This window comes from Stegodyphus dumicola, chromosome 3 (genome assembly GCF_044657685.1).
Source record: "Stegodyphus dumicola isolate Sdum_Otavi_A_Nest chromosome 3, ASM4465768v1".
NCBI lineage: Eukaryota > Metazoa > Arthropoda > Arachnida > Araneae > Eresidae > Stegodyphus > Stegodyphus dumicola.
This window is the reverse complement of record NC_140770.1, coordinates 32787173-32810892: the sequence shown is the minus strand read 5'-3', so window position 1 is coordinate 32810892 and position 23720 is coordinate 32787173. Positions and strand designations below refer to the sequence as shown.

Genomic DNA, 23720 nt, shown 5'->3' with positions numbered 1-23720 from the left:
GAAACGTCGTTTATAGTGAACCAAAGCAAAATGGCAAAACGAAACTAATAGCCCTTCTGGGCAAATTGCCCCTTTGGGCTATTAAATTTTTAATGAGACAACGTTTATTTTATTCTTTAATTGTTAATGAGTTAAATACTCAGCATTGACTGACAATAATCTCTTTTTAATATACTGTGAGAATATGTTATAGCTAATCAATAGTTTGTGAAACAAATTACTATAAAAATGACATTCGATTTTAAATAAATTATTATAACAGAATTTTTAATTATCATATTTAAGCTAAAGAACATTATTCTCTTAATGTATAAGAATATAAATCGGAATAGCGTAGAATTTTTCCTTCTGCTTAAATGCAATTGAACTTTACGAAGCTATCTTACTTAGCTATCATTTTTGGTCAGTAAGTGTCAAAGAATGATGACTTCCGAGTTGTACGCGTGTTGTAAGGAAAGCCGGCCTTAAAGAGAGGGGAAGGCGTGTAATAAGATGTAGTGAACAAAAGCGTTTTTTCACAGCACGTGAAGAATTTCTTGGCCTTGGTCCAGGCGCGCTGTGGCGACGTTTAAATATAGCAGTCCCGCCGCGTGTAAAGATGCTAAAATCTCTTCCTACGCGACGGAGGATCAACAACCAAAAGCCCGCTTCCACACCTTCGCCCTTCTGTGGCCACTGACCGTCGGAGAGGTACGTGCAAAAAGATATTACTTCATAATTGCTAAATGCCAGACGATATTCTTTCCGTTTCATGCAGCTTCTATTGCCTCAGCTTAACCACATTAACTGTTCCAGATGTTTTCTACTTTTCTTTGTTACCTCTTGTTAAATGAAAACAGTTGCCCTAAATTACAAAGAAAGTGCAAAATTTCAGCAAAAATTATATTCAAGTTTTATAACATGCATGTGAGGTTTTATTTTGCTTTTCAATGAACTGCTCAAAGGTATAATTTTAAACCCTTGTTGGACGGCAATAAAATAAAGGAAATAAAACTTTTGGTTTCCAAGGATCTCTTGTAATAATTTCAATGCCACGAAAAAATTCATTGAAGTAATTTGTTTGTCTCCAAGGGACCTCTGTATAAAAATACCATAATTTATGTTATGCGTGATCTTTAAGTTTTAGTTCTGATGATCTAATAACATGTACAGTTATCTATGCTGTTTCTGTTTAATACAGATATATTTATTTTATGCGATGTATTAGCTTTTTTTTATTAGCAGGTGCAAATGGCTTTTTTTAATCTTATGGAAAAATATTGTGTTCTAGCAAAATAGATAACAGATCTTCAATTATATATATAGCATGAGAGCTTTCATTTTTCTTCGAAATCATGGAGTATGAACCATTTAAAAACAATGCATCTGTCCTAATAATATTTTTAAGATTTTCGGTAGCAAAAAGGTTTTTAATAAGGTGCTCATGCGATTTCCATAAGATGATTTCATTTTTATTTACGAGTATTAGGCGTATTTCTTTCTTTCTTTTTTTAAAAAAAAAAAAAAAAAAAGATTTTTTCTATTTTTAATTTTACTTTTATTGATATAATTAACTTCATATTTTATTTACTATATCTGTATTATTTATCGGTTACCCTGCTATTCGTTCATTATCCATTACTTTATAAATAAACTTAATAACTCTACTATTTATGCATTAAACGATTATTAGATAAATAAACTATAATAATAACGATAAAGTCGTGTATAAGAGTTGTCTTTTTTGGGGAGGAGGCGGTATAGACCAAATTTTTTGGCCATATAAGACTTCTTTCAAATTTTTATTTAAATGATAAAATCTTCATCATACATAACAATATTTTATAGCATTTTCATTCAAAAGAGAGTAGCGAAGTAGTATTTGCAGTTTTCTGTTTATTTGTATTTCAACTTGGAGCGTTTAGAATTTACAAATTTAACAGCTGGTCTTTCGTTTACATATATTTATTTATATTCGATAATATATATATTAAATTATATATATATATATATATATATATATATATATATATATATTAAATTATTAAATATTCATATATTAAATATTTTTCTAAACTGTAAGGTAAATGGGGGGTTGGTGCACTGAAAAAAGAAGTGAAAATAGGAGCCTGGATTGACTAGGGATAGGGGATTTATTTTAAACGTATTAATTCTCAAAATTTATTTTGCATTATTACCGCTATTTTTGTTGCTGCTATCAGCCAAAAATTGATTTTACTTTGCATTCCGGCTCTTCTAGCGGCAAGGCTACTACAAGGGCCGGAATGGATATTAAATAAAGCGTTCGATCATTAAAAAAAATTTAGCTGTCCTATCAGTGGTCGATTGGTTAAGACACTAAATATGGAGACTGAACCGGGTTCGATTCCAAGCGAACAATTTGGCTGCATGGTCTGTTTTAGTGGTCTTCCTCTCTGTATGTGAATGCGAGCCAGTTTCCCGTAGAAAGTCCTCCATTATCCATTAAGGTATACCTCCTCTTTGTCAGATAGCCTACTTGTGCTTTTACATATTCAAATAACCAACCGAGCATTCCTTATAAAATCGTTTGTTTTGTTTAAAGTAAATATGGTGTATCAACATTTTAATACCCATTTTTCCTCAGCTTATTGGAGTGCATTTTTCTATTCTCGTTGATACCCCCCGCCAAAAAAAACCCCGAAGTTTTTATTGTCTAAAGCCAGTGATTCTCAACCACTGCGCCACGGCATTTTTGTGTGCCGCCAAATTTTAGAAATGTATATAGTATATACTAGGTTTAATCCTAGTATAGAGTACACAGAATTGTCGAAATTCGGTTTTTATGACATAAGAAGCGCGCCAATTTTGGTATCCTAACCGATTTGGGTGCCGAATGCATCTGTATTTGAATTAACTTGAATTGACTGAATGAAATACATCTGTATTTGAACGAAGAGGAAGAACTAATTTTGCTTTCTAGTAATAGAGATTTAATTTAAAAATATTCGGAAGAATCAATTCATTCATTTTGGATTAACATTATATGCGATTATCCCATGATGGCCAAAAATGCTTTAAAATATTATTACAGTTTTCTACATTTGATTTGTGTGAATTCGCATTTTCAGTGTTAACCAACATAAAAACAAAAGAAAAAAAAAAAAAAAAAAAAAAGATCGAGACTGTTAAATGTAGAAGACAGTAGCATTATCATTTTCATGACCAAATATAAATGGAATTATCAAAAACATCAAGCTCAAATTTCTCATTAAAAGTATTCTTCTTATTAACTTGTAATTAATCCCTTAATAAACGTACTGCTGTTTTTGTATTTTATTTTATTTTATATTAAAATTATTATCATATACAATTTTACACGATGGGTTATGGGTTATTCAATTATGGCAAAGCGCACGAGGGCTATCTGCCTAAAAGGTGGGATGCCTTCGTGGAGGTCTTTCTAAGGGAAACTGGCTCGTATACACGTTACACATGGGGAAAACCACGAAAACGCCCATGCAGCCAGCCCGTTCGCGGGATTCGAATCTCGGACCGAACTACCAGTGTTCAACGTCTTTACCGCTCGGCCGCTGGTAGGCAATTTTACACGATGTATTATATATAAGTAAACAACTTTTAAATTTATCTTTTTCTTTGTGTGTGTGCCGCCAAGTTTTGAAATCGTTAAAAGTGTGCCTCGACAAAAAAAAAAGTTGAGAATCACTGGTCTAAAGTAAGTTTATCTGAAAAATTAAATTTTAAATAAAAATATATAAAAATTTACATGTACCGTGAATACGTAAATATTGAATACTTCTATACATCGAAATGAGAGATAAGGCTTTGGTTCTGTAAATTTAAAACTTTATGCAATAAAGACTTTTTAATGTTGTACAATTCATAATGTTTCTCAATCAGTATCGCTTTCATATAATAAAACTATGACCAGCGCGTTTATAAGCGAATGTCACCTCTTAGCGATTACACAAAGGTCTTTGTCATTTACAACCTTTTCTTCAGTTATATTTGTAATTGTTGAATATCTGATTGCTACTTCTTGAGCTGATTTATGTTTCGTTGTTTGTAGAGGAACTTTCTGAATGTCCACTATATCATTCTGAGAATTATGATCAACTTGCTAACATGAACTAGGTCATTAATCGTTTTTCTGTGAAAGGAGTATTCTTTTCTCGTTGCAGTATTATTAGGTTCGCATTTTTGTTTAAGCATTATTGTTTCAACAGTATAATTTGAAATTACTAAATGTTACAAAAAATATTCTGTCATAAAGTTACAGTGTATACTAATAAGCAATATTTTGCTTAAAAAAAAAAAAAAAAAAAAAAATTCTTATTTTGGGACATAAATTTATTCCTAGCTGTGTAATTAGTAGTGTAATTAATTTTTGAGAATAAAAAATGGGGGAAAAGTATTTTAGTGAAAATATGGAAAAAGTTTAAAGATGAAATATTCGAAGACTGCTTTTCTTGGGAAGGACTACGTCTGTGAAAATATTTCTGAAACAAATATTTTATATTTGTACTGAACGGAGAAAAAATCTTGAAAACAAATATATCCATTTTTACTTCCTTGTACGAAATAAAAAGGAAGTATTGTAATCGCGAAAACTTTCAGGCAGCATATTTGAACGAAAATATCCATTTTGACAGCTATCGAATGCACTTTAACGATGTTTTTGCGTGATATCTGTACGTAAGGACAGAATAAAAGACTCGTTTCCTCCAAAAAAATTATAAAACTGCTTTAAAATTAATTCGGAAGAGAATTTTTCGTGTCGTCTGTACGAACGTATGTACGTACGTATTTCGCATAACTCAAAAACGAGTCGCCTCAGAACATTGAAATTTTGTATATAGGACTGCTATAACATGTAGATGTGCCCCTCGTATTTTGGTTGCAATCGGCCGCACCAAATGTATATAAATATATTTATATATATGTGCACTCTGTTACCCGGCTCAGTGATCTCAGTTTCTTTACTCTTATATGTTTGTAAATTGTACATTTTTTGCTTTAAAAATGATTAAATTATGTTGTTTTTATCTTCCGGTTAAGGTTTTTATGCCTTTAGTAAATCTGTATGCAGTATTTTTAGAATTATCAACAATTTTAAAGTTGTTTAAGTGCCGCTAAGCCTGTTTTTAATGGCGGCCATTGATGTTTACATTTGAAACAGCAGACTAGTGGATTCGTTGCCAATCTAGAGAAACTTAGCTTCGCAACAACAAACATAACGCCTTCATTTATTATTGCCAATTAAGTCATGCTTAATCCTTTCTGGAATTTTTTCGAGGAAATAAGTGTTTAAGATTTACTTCGTAAATTTTAATATAGGTATTTTGAGTTTTTATGTATTTTTGCCTTCTCGCGAAGTGAGAAATGAATTAATTGAATGAGAAATACTCAATCGTCTGTGAAAAACTGTTCCTTTTCTGTTTTATCTGCTTAATTTCTTTTATACATCATTCTAGCTGTATTATAGTATTTGAATAGAACATGTGGCAACGATTAGATAATTCTATTCTTTAAATGATATAAATTTTGTGCATTATGAGTTATAATATGAACGAAATATAATACTGTTAAGATAATCTAGTGCCAAAGTGTCAAACAAATACTAGAGTGAATTTTAAAGAATGCATTTATTCTATTCTGGTTTATGCGCTGTCGGCGAAGTAGATTTAATTCAATCCAATAAGTTTAAATGAAATGCAAGAAAAAATGCGTATAATTTAATATTACGTACAAGGAAGTCATGTGGTGTACACATCAGATTTTTTTCCCTTGGAAATGTATTAAAGCTTTGAAAATTGAATGACATTTCACGTAAAGCTGCTGTGAACCATACTTAAAATTACTCTCAGCATTGCTAGAATGAACTGTCTATATTATGTAACTGTAATAAAAATGAGGGAAATAAGTTGTAGAGACATTAGGTTATTTCGAAGCAGGAGATGTGAAAAAGGAGCAATGCCCTCGCTGGGACTCAAACCAGTGACCTCTCGAATACGCGTCGAGCGTGCTGACCACTATGCACCGAAGGCATGCTAAGAAGGTGGGAGAAATACCCTATAAAGAGAAAAACATTCAAAACTCATGCTGTTGTCAGTTGCCGATGAATAAGATATTTAATTTTTCTGTGATATTATATCAGTGTATTGCTCAGTTTGGGATTAAGGTTAATTAAAAAATCCTTTTATAGGAAAAATTTAATAACAAGTTGAAAAAAATATCTCTGACACTATATGGTAAATCGATTAGAAGATTTCTAATTCTGTTACATGTGTATAGTGCAATTTGCATTAAAATGAAATCTAATATATGCTAAAATTTAGTAGCGATCTATAGATTACAAGCCCTGTTATTTCTTTAATAATGTATATCTAATCAAGAGATGATTAACAAAATTAAAATATTTCCACAGAGGCAAACTTATTTATAGGAGTGGAAAAAATAAATTGTAAAGTTAAAACTGTAATAAAAGCAAACAAATACAACAAAGTTCATACTATATTAAATAATAACTTCCTTTCTTTCCATCGACGGTGGGGCAGCCCATCCAGTGGGCAGTTAACATATTGGCCAGGTGGCTTCGTTGAGGGAATTAACTTTGCATTAGAAGTTCCTGGATTGCAGTCTTCCTAGGCCTATGTTTTTTCCCTAGGCAAGTTTGTTATGTTTCTGTCCTTTTCAAAAGTACACAAAACACTTTGGTGTGTGTTTTGTGCAAAATGAGTGCTGAGGGGTGCAGAAAAGAGTGCTAGACAAGTGTATGGTTGAGGAATGGAAGAAAGGTGCAACGTGGGTTAGGACAACACTTTCACTTTCCATATGTAGTGAGCTAGAAATGGATAGGTATAGCTTAAATACTATTAATGGGCTTCCTCAATTGTCAAAAATTAATGAGGTTTGTAGATGATTCAATACAGGTAAAGGTACGACTGAGTTACATGGATATACTTGATTCATTCAGCTACATACTACATTGAGTGTGACGGTAAACATTTAACAGAGTTACTAATAGAAAAAGATAAAATACTACATTAAGTGAGGCAATATACACAATTATTCACGATTAACATTAAAGTACATGATATCAATTAAAAGACAATTAATATAGTTAAGTATATACATACAAATACATCACATTAAATAATTTAAAACATTTTAAAAAGATAGAAGGGGGGAACCCAGAAAACATTAACATATAAGGGCTGTGCTAGCTACAAGGATGGCAGCAGAAAGTTATTCCAGCCTGTTTGAGATATTAATGTCCGATACTGACGCAATCGCATGCGTTTCAAAGCATGGCGGTTTTTTAGAGTAACTTCAGCCCATGCTCAAGGTTATCTTCTGCAGTCCCTTTGCAAATGAATACATAGTGATCCGGATCTCCTACCATTCCGCATCACCACTGGTCATTTTCACGTCTTCTAAAGCGATATAGATAATTCATGAAGGGCACATGCCCTGTTTGCTTCAAAAATTCTCCTTTGAGATCGGCTTTTAAGAACGAGCCAGGAAGAGGCACATCAAATGTGCGTACCTGACATTTAGTCGCGGCTCTCTTGGCTATTGCATCTGCAGTTTCGTCAGCCAGTATTCCTGTGTGGGTATTTAGAAAGTCCTCCACGGAGGCATCCCTCCCTTTAGGCAGATAGCCCTCGTGTGCTTCGCCATAGTTAAAATAATCCAATCTAATCCAATCCTTTGTGTGGGTAGATACTCCCCGGAGTTGGGCCTACGGTTGTCTGGTGTATTTACTAGGAGTTCCTGTATGGTCCTGACAAGTGAATTTTTACAGCATGTGCCTTGGGTTGGCTGAAGACTAGAGGCAAAGTCTGTATAAATATTGGAAATGCTATTAGCCGGTGTATAGGCAAGTGCAACTTTTAAAGCAACCAACTGAGCCTGAAAAATTGAGTTATGTTTCTAAAGCTTTCTTTCCCAGGTCATTATGATCTAGCTTCCATGCAGTATACAATATCCATTTGGAAACAAGAAACTTGGAAGAATGGAATGAAATAACCTAAGAAGTTGTCGTTGACCTTCTTTAGGTGTCGGATTCAAGTGAGTGCGTCAATTATAACCCTAAGGTATCTCATATTTCTAAATATTTATTTATTTATTTATTTATTTATTTTTTGCCATGAAGGCTGATGCACGGTGTTAGTCGATGGTGCTTACCTGGGCACATAAGCATACCTTGGGTTTTCGAAATGGCAATAATTAGTTTATGATTGACACATTTGGTCATTTTGACCGCTGCTCCTTGCGCTTTGGTCTCATATATTGTACATAACAGCCGAGCCCTTTGGTAAACTAGCAAAATATAAACGGCTTAAGCCAATATTTCAGTTTGAGGATATGCATTGAAGAGATTGAGTGCTGTGTCAGCTACTAGATTCCATAGCAGCTGACTCAGACAAGATCCTTGAGGAGAACCTGTATTGATAGGATATGAGTGATACCTGCATGCGTCGCGGCTTGTATGCGAGGATCATTAAGGTAACTATAAGTTAGGTCAAAAGGGATCTTTGGGTACCCCATGTCCTGTAATTTCTTCAGTACGTTGTGCCACCACAAGAAATCAAAGGCGCTCTGTATGTTCATTGACATAATGAGATTGTGCTGATTATATTTACTGTTATTTATTATCGTTTTTAATGAGTGTTGCAGCGCGTGATACACCGATCTGCCAGGAAGGAAACCGTATTGCTTTTCACTTATATTTTGCTCAGACAGGATGTACTGTTTCAGTCTTTGTAAGCCATTTGTAGGCCAATTCATTCTAGTACTTTTCTCAAGGCTAGCAGGAGGCAAACGAGCCGATAAGATGCCGCAACATTAGAGTCTTTTTTCGTTTTTAGGAAGAGCGCCCCTCCCGCCAGTTTCGTGCCGGCCGGGGAATGCTTGTTGCGCCGACACGCTGTTAAGTAGACAAACAATACCACCGGATATGTGCTGTTTATAGTTTGCAGAATGCCAATGTCTACTCCATCAGGCCCTGAAGATTTATCGGGGTTTAATACTTTTACTGTATCGCCCACTTCTTTGGCAGCTATTTTATTGGTTTTGTAATATTAGCGGTATATTTGTAATATTTAGCGGTTCTAAAGCTATTTTATTGGTTTTGTAATATTGCTCAACATTAGCTCTGTTATTTCTTCTGTATAAATATTAGTCGATAGTGCTTACCCGGGCAGATAAGCATACCTTGGATTTTCGAATTGGCAATAATTAGTTTATGATTGACACATTTGGCCATTTTATCCGCTGTTCCTTGCGCTTTGGTCTCATTGGGCACGATTATCTTTGTTTATGTTATCAGGTCTAAAGAATATTGTCCAGAATATGCGTGACTACTTCTGCGTTAGTTGCTACTCCATGGTTTATTGTGTCCGGAAGCCTAGAACGTGTGAACATCTTATCCTGTGCGATACGGAAGCAGTTCCAAATTTGTTTGCAATGATCGTGCAATACTCTTTTCAGGAAGAAAGCTTGGCTTTTCCAATCTGTCTTTTGTAAGAAGGTCTGTGCTTTAGAAATATTAGCGAGAGTGTCGGTTTTTCTGTGGATTCCTTGCAAAGTTGCCTTAGGGCACGGACCTTGCTGCGTTCTGCCGTTGTTTAGTTCCATCATGAGGGCAGCATAATTTTTCCTATTCAAAATTGTTTCACGCATTGTAAGTAGTGTTTGCATAAAATCTTCGTGCATCGAGTCGATATCTTCTCAACTATTACAACTGTTACATAGTACGACGATATCTTCAACATGGGAGATAGTGTGTCTTTAAATTTTCAAATGTATTTGGTTTCCCAGCTGTTATTTGTTACCGCATCATTATTATTGATGTTCTGAACCCATAGTGGACTTGATATAGCGATTGTCACAGAACGATGGATTTTCGCTAACTTTCCATTTACGAATTTTGTTAACTATACCGGTGATGGCTAATGTGATATTAGGTCACCCCTGCGCTTTACTTGTCCAGTATGTAGGACGTCGATGGAGATATGTCTATGGAGTTGACAACTGTGAGGCTGCGAAGAGTGATGAGCATATTAGGCTGTCACTCTGTAAGGCCGTAGAGTCAAGAAAAGCACCTCTATGTTCCTCGGGGACACTCCCACAGAGCGTTAAAACCAGCGTAAAAGTCTCCCGCGAATATTTTATTACTAGTCGGAACGGTGTGCTGCAACGATAGTACTATCTTTTTTTCGTGACATCTGTACATATGGATAGAATAGAGAAATATTTATTCCAAAACAGAATGTAAAAGCAATTCAAAATAGTTTTTTCCCTTGATGTCTGTACGTATGTATCTCGCATAACTCAAAAACTATTAGCCATAGAATTTTGAAATTTTGTATATGGAACTGCTAAAACATGTAGATGTGCACCTCCCTTTTTTATTGCAATAGACAGTACGTATATATATATATATATACACCCACTTCCCTTCTACGGCTTAAAAGTCCTTTTATTTTTTCAAGCGTTGGTTCTAGACATGTACTTTTAATTACAGAAGTGTTTTAAATGACGAATGTATTCGTGTTTGGCAATTTCAAATTTAAAAAAAAAATAATTTTGAACAAGTAACCGTATTTAACTTTTAATGCGGTCTCCCAGTTCCGATACTTACATTTGGGAAGGCTTTGTAATCGTTCTGAAAAAAATAAAAATACAAGAAGTTTGACTCCCATGGGGCAAAAATCGATAGGAATATTTATTTTCAAAATTTGAAATTTTTTATCTAATTTTACAACTTGCCTTAAATTAGAAAAATTGGAAAAAATAAGTTTAACTGAAGTACAGCAGAAAATGTGTATAATTTAATAGGCGTACATGGAAGTAATGTGGTGTCCACATTTTTTTTTTCTTTTAGTGTGTTTACTCTTATTATCAACTCTAATAGTCAATCATCATCTTTTATCAGAAAGTCTTCATCACTGTATCTTTATCGGTCGCAACCTCAATTCAGTCGTTTCCCAACCCGAAAGACACTGCGTGAATTGTGAGGGGGAAAAAACAGCGTTTTTGTTAGTCTTCGCAATTAAGGAATAAGGATTAGAGTGAATCGTAGACCACTTGCCGAGAGAATACGTATTATCAAGAATGACGCAAGTCAGAGAGAAGGGGAACAAAAAGGCTCATTGTATGACACTTTTCGGTTGTCAGAGCAGTTTCCTCAATGCAATCAATAATTGCATTTTACATAACCCTGAAACATGTTCGCTTCAAAAATTTCAAAATTTTGCCATTGCAGTTAATAGAAAGAGCTTTAGGAAGAACAGGGTTTTTTAGAAGCTAATTTATTAAATCTTTCTGTCGGGTTTAGAGAAATTCTTGCATTTCCGACGGATATTATTGAAATTTTTAATTTTTTCAAACCAGTAGTCTCAAGTTTCTTCCTTAAAAACGACGCTTAAAATCTATAAGAAACATCGATAACAAGCACGAGTAGTGTAAGATAAGAAAAGTCAGACTTCTTTGGAATTCATTAGAGCCTCTTAAGGGGACTCATACACCTTAAACCTCTCATGATCTTCGAATATGTGACTGCTGCAAGAATTGGGATATTTTATTTATTTTAAAAGAAATTACTTTCAACTTTTTACAGCTGACTACATAATATAGCTGCTTTGGAAACTAGTAACCAGAAAGTTTGTGTTGCCACAAATATTTTTGTAATTTAATCCTCTTTGTGACAAAATATTTCGCCATGTTTCCACCTTGCGCGCATGATATTTTAAAAATGGCTAATGGTACATACTTGAAATTCGATGGAATTCTTTATGTGGGCACTATTTTCTAACTGAATTAACAATCTGATGAATATTTTAATATTGAAACATTTTATGGACAAAAACATTACAAATTTTTTTAATAAAATACATTCTATAAACTCAACTCAAAATAAAATTAAAATTTAACATGGAATTTTTAGAATTTTAGGTTTACAGTTGTTTCCAAATGTTACAAAAGCTATATATTAAATATGGAATTAAATTATGAAACAGAATGTTTTAAAATGTGCGCGCAAGTTGGAAACAGGACGAAAAATGTTGTCGCAAAGCGGATTAAATTATAAAAATATTTGTGGCAACACAAACTTTCTGATTACTATTTCAGGAAGCAGCTATATTATGTAGTCAACTGCAAAACGTTAGCAGTAATTGCTTTTAAAATAAATAAGTTATCCCAATTCTTGCAACAGTCACCTATTCGAACATCGTATCGTTTGCCGTTGACGTGAGTGATATTCTTACCAGTTGGTAAGTTTCCTCTTTGTTTTGGATTTTTAGCAGGTAGTGCGTGAAATTAGTCAAGTCCGTGCTAGATGTTACTTGTGAAACTTGCGAAATGTAAATAATTGGATTCCGTGTCGTCTGTTTTACTTGCGAAAAGCGGAAGTTAACTGTGTTCGTTAATTTAATTCTGTACTTCGAAATGAAAGCACAGTAAATTTTTAGTTAGTATTTCTTTCTTCTGTATTGTTCTGAAATTGTTAATTAAAGCCGGGACGAAGATTCGTTTGGCAAATTAGAAAGTTCAACTAGTATTCAATTAGTAGAGTTAAGCCAACGTAAGTTTAATCTTATAACAAGACTGGCCACTTTCTCTAAAATGGGCCCATTTCTCCAAAAAATTTTTTTAAAAATGTATTATTTGACCAGTTGAACATTTGTGAAAATTTAAGAATGAATTAATTTTTTCTTTGATTTTGCAAATGAATATACAGTTATGAGGGGAAGAAAAGTTGTTTTCGTTAAATGTACATTTTATAACGAATCTTATGAAGGCAAGATATAAGGAAGTTCACTGAGTTAAGGATAATTAAAAGTTTATTATTGATAATAGTTATAATATATATTCATTATCCAGGCTTATTTACAAAATTTTTTAAAGAGAACATTGGCATACCGTTTTCCCATTGTTTTCTCTCTTTTATAACAATGTCACATATTAATAAATATCGAGTTTTGAATCATTTTATTTTGCAACATTATATACTTTAATCTGAAGTATGCTCATATCCATACACAGAGTAATTTATAAGCAAATACAGCATTTGATATTAGTACCAATATTCTTCAGTTCGAGTGGATAAAAAATAACCCAAAAGTATGCAATATTTCAAATGAACTCTACAACCCGTAGTTTTTGAGAAAATCATTAATAAAAAACCATTATGTATCACAGTCACTGAAATAAAATAAACTACATACAATAATATACTGATCAGTTTACGGTAATGATGTAGTTTGCGATGTACTTATTCTTTTAAATGGCACCACTAAAATTCGTTTTCTGTCATTTTATCGAACGCGAAAATTATCGTATTTTTTTATTTTATGGAATTATTGTTATTGAATTATGAAGGTACTGATATTTGGAAAAATAATTTTGCGTTATAACATCAACTATGATGAGGATGTAATAAAAGTGTTTACTATATTTTCGACATACTGCATGACATTCGTAATGTATATGGCTGCACGGCTCGTAAAAGCGATCATTTTAAAGGCCATTCCTGATGTGTTTTATAAAACTGAAAGAAATTTAAATTTATTAGAATAAAAAATTAGGTAGGTTATTATATTAATTCATGTAATGATATTCATTTATGTGTTCTTAGTTATTTGCATTTATTTTGATATTAAAAAATAACGTTTTAATGGGACCATCTAAAAAATAGATAACTTACTAAAAGCGGTAGATCGCATATTGCACTCGTGTACAAAATTAAAAGAATTTATACATTATGTCGAATTTAGTAAAAGCTAACGGATAATTTAACGAAATTGGGTATGAATATACATTTATAACAGAGAAAGAGATGTACCTTTTAAAATCCATTTTATGTACGCATGATTATCAGTAAAGTTCATTGAGCAGGTTCGAAATCTATGTTGTGATATAAAGAATTTATTCTTAAACTATAGCATTCAATACTTTTGTTCATTTAGCACTATACGAAGAAATGTTTTGAAGTATTGGAGAATAATATAATAGAAAGAAAACGTAAACGCATATTGTTGAAAAATGCAGTGTTTGATTTTAGTATGCATTTGGAATGATAAGCCTTTAAAAAATTTCGAGATTTAACATCTAAGAATTTCTGCTTTTATTGAATTTTTTTCCCCCCTGATGCATTCTTGCTTCTCTTTCGGGCTTCGAATTCTGTAGTCTGGTGGCGACGCTTCTTCGAATAAAAATTCAGCGTCATGGGCTCGTCAAAACTCTCGCAGGAGATACTACGAGCACTAGCACTTCTAAGGCCTTCGCGCGATGACTGGGCACGTTTTTTGTTTTTACTGTGTGTGAGTTACGACGAGATTCCTGTACTCTATCGGCAAATATCACACCATTGGCATTTTACGCGCGACTGAGGAGACGGTAAGTTGTAGTCTGATTCTTTTTTTATGCTTCGTGTTAGTTTTATCCATCTTAATAACAGTTGTGTGCTCTTGTCACTGATAAGAGATGATCCACAAGAATTTTACATTTAACTTTATGGGTAACATAATAAAATGGAAATCTTCTAAATGAAACGCCTTATATATTCGAATTTCGATGCCATAAAATAAAAATTCTTCAGTCTTATTACGTAGGAAATTATTACTATTTCCTTTTCCTCTTTAGTTTTGTAACTCTTCAGATTATTTTTACAGTAATAATAAAAGACAATATTATTCAATCATCAAACTTATTAAAATCATCAAATGTAAGACGTCATATATAATAAAGAGTGTAACGAAATCTTTCATTAATTGACAAAACGTTAGAGTTTATTTTGTTGCCAAAAACTTTTATTTAATTTCATGAAACAAATGCATGCACTTCATTTTATAGAATTAAAATAATAATAATAATAATGCGACTAGATGAAACACACTTCATTTAAAAACCAATTCTGCTATGTCAACTGCGTTTTTAATTATTTGATTTATTTATTTGTTAAAATTGTAAAAATAAAAAAATATTTGTTTATAAAAATGCGCCACTCTCATACGAAAAAGGATCCTTTCTCGTTCTTCATTTGACATTTGAAGCTCTATTTCGTTCATATAAATAGAAAAAAATTGCTTTGCCCGAAGTGTGATATACTAATTCATCAAATATTGCCTAAATATCCTAAATTTAACAAATGTGAAAGAATTCTCTTTTTTTTTTTTTTTTTTTTTTTTAATGTCTAGATGAGTCTGAAAATAAACTTACATCCGAAATTCGTAATTATTTTCTAAATATAAAAAAATTAATGCTTTGAACTTGGTGTATTATTTGGAGTCCAACTACGCTATTTGTTTATATCCCTACAACAATTAATATCTTCAGGAAAGTGCTTTTATCAGGTAGTTTTAGCTAATTAACTGAAATATAATTGATTAATAGCCATGAAGAATAGAAGTAAATGTGTACTGTAGATATGTCTAGACCGTATGTGAAAAATTTTATTCCTGTTAAAATTATTAATGTAAAGAAATATAACTGTAGTTTTTTATAAGGTTATTACAATTTGATACGACATAACCAGAAACTGTTTGAGTTCCTTTTTATTAAAGTAAAAAACAATTTTTTTTTTACAAAAATGTAATTTTAATCAGTAACATGGTGGCAATTTGTTTAACAACTATTTACCGCCTTCCTTCGTAAGTTTCATAATATTACTTTCAAAAATTTTTTTATCTTCCGCAAAATAATTTTTAAGTGAAACTTGATACTTATCTGAAATGAAGATTTTACTTGACGATAAGATCTTGAGAACACGAAACAAATGGTGTATGATTTTGCAATGCCGGGGCTGTATATGGTGGATGTGGTAACACATTCGGACCAAACTGCATTAGATATTGACGAACGATTAAAAATGTACGTGTTCTAATATTTTCATGTTGAAAAATGATATCATTAGGATTCCTTAATTCTTGATGTTTGTCTCGCAAAACATCTTTAAGTTTTGTTAGTTTCTGAAATTAAGTATTGGAGTTCAGCACTGCATTTCTTGGTAAAAGCACAAAATAAAGAATTCTCTTGCAGTTTCCCAAAACTGATAACATTCTTCTTTGATGTATATCAGCTCTGTATATTTTTTGAGTTGATTCACCAGACTTGGAATATGATTTTGGAGCAACTGAGTGTTACAATAAGCAATCCATTTTTCACCACCAGTTATCACCAATTACCAATTATTTCAAAAATGGAACATTTAGAAACGACTGATAACTGGTGAGGAAATATAGATTGTTTATCGCTACATTAAACGCTACGTTTCGAAAGCAATTCACAAATGCTGATAGGTTTTGTACGCGGAATTTAAGTTCACGAGATATCCTTTGATAAAGTATTTCTTCACGAACAAGCTTATAATAACTCTTACCAGTTACGTTACATCAGAGTTTCAGTACCAGGATTTATATACATGAAAGAAGAAAGCCAACATCTGCACATCCGATTGTTGAATCTAGGCTTGTCGAAGCATAAAACATGAAAATTTTCAATGCCCTTGCCGGGATTCGAATTCCAAAACTCCTGCTTTCTAGCTGGACGTTCTACCAATTACCACGAAGGCAAGCAGAAAGGAGAGAGAAAATAACTTACAAGGTATTAAATCACAAACAAAAAGCCGTTATTATAAAGGGTTCTCTCCATATTTTATGAACAAATTTAATACAGCAAAAATATAAATTAAAATATAATTATTTCTTTTAAAAACTCAGTTTTCTCTGAACTACCAATCCGCATCTTCAGAACATTGTTATGATAGTAAGCCTGTTATTATATTTCTTTCGATGGTTTTTAATTTTAATTTTCTTTTGTTTGAAAAACCAGTTATTATCATAAAACTTTTACTGAAACTTCCTTCAGTTTCTTGCAACCAGGTTTTTAAATCCATCAATAAAATCTTTTATAATAGCATATTATTTGATAGTAAATTTTATAATAGTAAGCAATTAAAAGGTTACCATATTATATTTACTATAAATTTTCATTTCTCCAATGATTTTCATCAAGAATTTTACATCAGGTCTTAGGTTATACTAATGTCTCGGAAAATCGCTTTTTAATGTCTTTTTAAATTTAAATATTTGATTAATAATTTTGGCTGTTGTACCTTTATGTATTCTGATTGTAAGATTCTTACATCAGCTTTATATTGGATAATAAGACAAGTTTTTCTTGTGAAAAATGGAGATGCAAAAACGTAATTTTCCATTTAAGATATATTTACATGAACCATTTTAAGATTATAAAAATTTTGACGACAGTAGACAGTAATTTATTTCTCAAAATAAAAGTGTTGCCAATTGATTTTTGCATGCTTTGTCAATTTCAATCACTCGCTTAATGAAAATTGTTCAAATTCTGCAAACAGTCTCATTGCATCCATTTTCAAAAGAACAATATCACATGTGCACTCGAATAAAAATTTACCATTAGTCGGGAAAAATAGTACCATTAATGGATTGCAATTTTGAACAATTAAGCAATTACTTAAAAAGGGTCAAAAGGAGCGGGGATGAAAAATGTATAAATACTCGTATTTTTAATAACGCAAAGAGATAAAAAGAACTGCGTGTTTATTCAAGCATATGGGGGGATTCTCGGAAAACTATTTCTTTGTATTCTATACCTGTTATAAAAAACTGTCAGAACTAAAACAGCTTTTCCTTAAAATTTGTAAAATGGCTTTAATTAAAACAAAATGCAAAAATAAGAAATCGCTTAAAGTAAAAACATTCCTTTCTCCCACTATTTAGTAATAATTCCTATGTTTAACATAATTTCAGCACCATTAAGTGATAACAAACAGAAAACACCTAGTTTTAAAGAATTAATATAAATATTATTATCTAAAATATTAAATTTGTACGACATTAGAAGAAAATAAAGCAAAATTTACTTCAAATGCAGCTGCTAAAAGTAGATAACAACTTCCGTTTAGACCGAGTTCTGTTGGAGTATGATAAATGTAATTAAATTCATTAAAGATCTAAATTTATACTTTGCATTTTCTGCGGACTTGACCGATTTGTGCTTTAAAGAATCAATTTTTTTTTCAGATTTTTCTGTAATTTACAAATAAATCATTTTCTGGCTAATAATGTGATAAAAAAAGTCTGACCACATGACTTCCCTGTGCAGCCTATGAAATTATAAAAATTTTTTGCTGCAATTCATTTAAACTTCCGCTGAGGACTTTTGGCTCGTATTCGCATATGAGAAAAACCGCGAAAACCAAACAAGCAGCAAGCCCGTTCGCTTGCAATCGAACTTCAGTACTCAGCAGCCTTAACTACTCGACCACTGGTGAGATGGTTATTAATAAGTATGTGCATCTTTGAAATAGTTTTCTACGTTATACTGTTGATATTCAATGTATTATCATAATTTCGAAAATAAATAAATGATCTTAGGCTGCCAAAACTGACAATTCGCTGAGATGCCATATGTATTCGGGAAATGTAAAAGCTTATATATTCCATTAACTCCCACTCCTATCAAAATAACATTGTGTACCTTTTTTATGCTTCTTTTAAAGCACTTTAAAGCTATTCACTTTCTTTTTAATTCTTAAATTTAGTTTTCGGCTAAATGTATGTGTATTCGATTTATGTTTACAAGGTTTTCTCCGTTTTTAATCAATCGTGAAAATATTACCATTGATGGATTGCCAATAAATTTAATCCGATAAAAGAAGTCGTGGATGAAAAATGTTTGTGAAATTATGTCGCAAACGATAGCTTGCTCGAAAAAGTACCAGTCAGCCATCCACATTTTCGATCAAAAATTCAAATGCAAGTTATTCTCAGGCATTATACGCTGATTAACTGATGAGTATAAAAGGATATTGTTTATTGAAGTAGAATAATGCAAGATAATTCCTTAGCAGCTCCATAAACTGAATTTTAATGTACCAGAGGCAATAGCGGAGATTAATTAGTTAAACATTTACAAAAGACAATTAGATATGCACTGGAAGATTAACCCATATTGTCGATCATAGACACAGTAAGTTAGGCTTAAAGAGTGCTACTTCCAAATGAAACAGAAGTATTTTGTTAAACTAATAAAAAATTAATTATTTATAATCTAAAACAGTGATACCTGATGGGAGACCCTGAGTTAAATGCGCCTAGCAAAGTTCTTTTCTGCAGCCGCGACTAGATTAAAAATAATTATTGGTAACATTATTGAACGCAGATTTCGAAATACTTGTATATCTTCATACCTTCAGTCACCTTATGATATTTATCATGTTTACTAAAAATACCAATACTATTATGATCAAAAGGCAAATAATTTTGTGCGGTAATTGTAATAGTATATGTTAATTGTATAATTTTGATAGTAAAATGAAAAACTACAATGTAAAATTACCGCAACTAAACATAAAATTTTGCTGATTGCAATTTCGTTGGAATTCAGTCCAACTTATTTGTACTGAACATCTTGGAATACAGTCCAAGTGTTATTGGTACTAGCATGTAAAGCTGAAGCTACGCCATTCATGGTGTTGTTAATCGGTTCCAAATAGGAAGTGTGGAAATATTATTCTTAGTTCTGTCTCTATTTTTCTAACCAACTGCAACTTTTGCGCTTAGCATTACATTTTGTACTACACGTGTTAATAACAAGAGTAGCATATTTGTAAAGGTAGAGCGAATTCTAAAAGCTATTGTAATCAGCCAAAGTTTATATTTACTAAGCAAGTTTTTGGATGAGTTTCTTTGACTATCAACAACATCAAAGAAAATTGGTTCTACTAAATTAGAAGTAGCTAAAACTGTATTGGTAGTTCACCCTCTGTTGTATTCCTAGTGGTTGAATAAGTTGACTGGATGTTTCCTGGTTATCCACATGTTGCATGGTTAACTGCAGACTATTAAAAAATCCTTCATGTTATCTTTAATTCGTATAAAAGCTCTTTCTAAAAGGCTTTCTTGTCCTTACGCAAACAAGTATAATGTCTTTGGTCCAGTTAAAATTATTCGATTCTATGTCTAAAATTGATTTTGGTGCACTTTCTCTTCCTATGAATACACGCAGCTTCTAGTTGATTTATTATAAATTATTTACATTATTATTGATTAGTATTATTGTAAACTTTAAATGCATAATTAGTTTACTGAAATACGTATCGAAAATAGCATTTTGATTGCATTTCATGAGAAATTACATCGAGACTCCATATTGTTCGCTCTGCAAATTTTTACAAACGATTTTTGAAATAAATGTTATTAGATTCAAATAACATACTGCATTTATTATTCCAAATTATATTCCTAAATGTTATCTAAAATAGCGTAAAATATGACATATTGTGCGTTTTGTAGCACAAACAAGCACTTATAGTTAATTGTCCTATGTAAAAAATATTGTCTATAACTAATTTAAGGAAGAAATAAAATCTATCTAAAATTTATAATAATTAAAAGGGTAAAAGATTGAATGTTACTGTTTAATTAAAAATGCAAATCTTCGAGAATTAATGTTACTGTTCAATCACTTGACAAGAGCATAATTTTTTTGTAAAATTCATGGTTATTTTTTAAATTAGAGACGAAAAGTAATAAAATAATTCAAAATGAGGAAAAAATGTAAAGAATTTCATACTGATAGTTTTGACAAGACTGATTGTAGTATAGTTGGCCTTGGTTTGGATACATCTGTGCGTCATTTAATGTCAATGTTAGAAGGTCGATACGAAATAGAAGTAAGAGATCAATCAAATTGTCAGTTTCAAATTGAAGATGAACTCTTAACTTAATTTTATCTGTTTCGTCAAACCTAAAAACTGTCTAAATCGTTTAAGGAATAAAGGAATCGGTTAAGCATCTTAGTACACCACATGTCCAAGAAGAAGAATTAACTTCCTGTTTCCGCTTTGAACATTGAGATGGATAATAAACCATTGTATTATTAATGGGCTAAAAATGCTCTGACAGGAAATGCTTCGCATTGTGTACATGGTAAATGTAAATAAAGAAACAATAAATAAAAGATTGTCAAATAGCAATCGCATTAGTAAGCAATTAAAAAAAATGCTCGGATATATATTTAACTTTTGAACACGAATTTAAATTAATAAGCGTAAGTATATTTCATTGCATTAATCCCAAACTTAAATTTACAGGTGTATGCAGTTTCGTAAGAAAGATTTTCGTAGGTAAATAAATAAGATTTCTATTTGTTTATTTTTAGCCCAAAGTGAGGTATCCCAGAAGGGCTATTAATTTCGTTTTGGCATTTGCGCTGATTCACTATAAACGGCGAATCACTTTTAAATTGTTACCATTAAATATTAGAACTCTGTATTATATTTAAAGAAATTAAATACTGAAAAATCTGCATAAATGTATGTATATTTCTCTCATTGTGATAAAACAACGGTACCTTGAGCCATCAAATTTTGAATAATGTATATCTGCACCCAAATATGGGCATCTGGAAGCCCAAATTTGGAATTTGTTTTATTATCTATTTCATATTTTGTAAAGTATTTATGAGATTTTGGTTAAGAAACTCAACGATTTCAAAGCGAGCAATGGCAACACCAACACCATACGGGAAAAAAGACATTTTTATCTCCAGCGCGGGAGACAATGTATCGGGAATTCTAAAGCTATGCTCTAGTAAATATTTTGCGATATTGTTGTTGAATTTAATTTTATGGTTTAACTGCGAAGAAAATGGTATTTAATAAATAAAGGTAACACACAAAACGTTAAAAAACCGTCGTCTTGGGCGTAATATAAAATCTGAAAGCTTTCAGATTTATTTATTTATTTTTTTAGCTTGTTTGGTCCCATTCGGTAGTTTTTCGTATGTGTTAGTTTGTATGCTAAATTCACACACCTTGTACAAAAGATACTGCAGAATAATTATACAGTTTTATCTGTCAATATACGTGATGTATTTATATAGCTGTAAATGTATTTATAGAGGAATGTATGTGTATTCAATTAAAATTCTGTTTAAATATTTATGGAATTAGTGCATTTGTGAAATCCCGAGAATTTCCTGTGAAATTAGCCTTAAATTTAACATATATGTTTCCCTATCACATATCCTCGACTCGTGTCTCCCTGTAACATCTTCTTTTTGTATATTTCTAGTTTACTGTGTGTTCCTTTAATTTCTAATTTATTTCATGCCTTCGTGGAAGATTTCTTATAAGAAATGGCTTGAAAAGACTGGTTCATATTTACGTGACATATGAGGGAAATCACGAAACTCCCATGCTCCCAGTCTGTTCAATCGTGACTTATTCCTCATTTTATTATAGAATAACAACTACAATAAAACTGATATACGCATAAAATTTTTGTAATATAATAAAAACTACATCGCCTTAAAATGGAAACATTTGATTACATTTTTTAAACTAATGGAAGAAAGATTTGGATTAAAGATGAAACTCAAAGAAGATCGGTATGCATAATTTTATTCAAGGTTTTTCAGTGAACATATCAGGTTCAGTGTTCCTCCTTACTTGCTTGGGGAACATTAAATGACCTGACTCGGAACAGGGAGCTTACTAAAACTATGTTCAATAAATGTGGGAAGTAGACAAGATACACGGGAAGGGTATACGAAACCCTTTATTTTTTTCTCTTTACAATGATTTCCGGACTTCGGAATACAGAGACCAACCACTTGTGGTCTGAACGCAAGAATATAAAAATATTAACTAAATTCTAACTAAACTAACTTTGGATCAATAAACAAGTGTCTACTTGAAGATTGGCCGTATATTAACAGAAAGGCCGTATGTAGTACAGAGAACTACGATACGTTTAAAATTATCAAGAGGATTAAACCTCTGGCCTTGAAGGCAACCAGCAACGGAGTAAAACTGCTATGGCAAGCGGCCTGCTCCTAATCACTCCTTCCTCTCTCTTGCTTGGCAAAAAGCCACAACTTAAGTACTTGGCGTTCGCCAGACAAATTTGCATAAATAAGTTAGAGCTTTTAATTCTGGCCAGAAGTAGAAAATAAGAAGTGATAGTAAAGATTTAAAATAAAATAAACGTTAGTAAAACTTAAGATCCTTACAAACAAACTTCAAAATCTCCGATAATTCATGAATACGTTTGAAAAAAATAACTCACTCTTAACAGACTCGTCAAACTTTTAACAGACTTTCTCACTCATACAGTAAACTATGGATAATCTGCGCAGCCTTCTAATATTGGTACTGGAAAAGAAGACAGTTCTTGTGAGTTTTCAGGGAAAACTTACTACTTTCGATACAGTATTCTTTTCTAATGCTTGGAATGAAGTTAAAAAATTAATCGTAGCCTGATTGTTATATCTAGGAAGAATAAGACGTGCCGAAGAAGAAATAACATGATAGCGTTTAATGAATTATGTTCTGGTGCTCAGGATTTTGGAAATGTATAAGACATAGAAAAGTGGCTGCAGAAAGAGAAGAGCAATGAAATGATGATATAAGATTAACACATTTTTGATTATGATGTTTCAGGAAGAGCCAGGCAAGAGCGGTGACAGAAAAAGAGAGGTTTAAGTAAAAGAATACTGATGAGCCCGTGTAATATGCAGAGAAGTTATTATAATGCTGTGCATCATTATAAATAATGGACGAAAGCATTTCGTTTTTTAAATTTTTAAATTGAAAATCATGTAATGCTAAGGCACACTCTCGAGAACCATAAACAAAACTGCAAATTAACGATAAATTAATGAATAATAAAACTAATTGGTAAAAA

General features: G+C 31.9%; 1 protein-coding gene across 3 annotated transcripts in view; it reads left to right on the top strand.

Annotated features, from left to right (window-relative positions):
- The first annotated feature begins 534 nt into the window (after positions 1–534).
- Positions 535–23720, top strand: part of LOC118202980 (uncharacterized) — an 89726-nt gene continuing 66540 nt past the window's right edge. Inside the window, exon 1 of one of the 3 annotated variants that reach the window (XM_035375213.2) lies at positions 535–690. The gene's annotated coding sequence lies outside the window, so the exon portion shown is untranslated. Of the gene's footprint in view, positions 691–12139; positions 12261–14260; positions 14386–23720 lie in introns of those variants that run through there. The other 2 variants (XM_035375215.2, XM_035375214.2) reach the window with 2 other exon arrangements.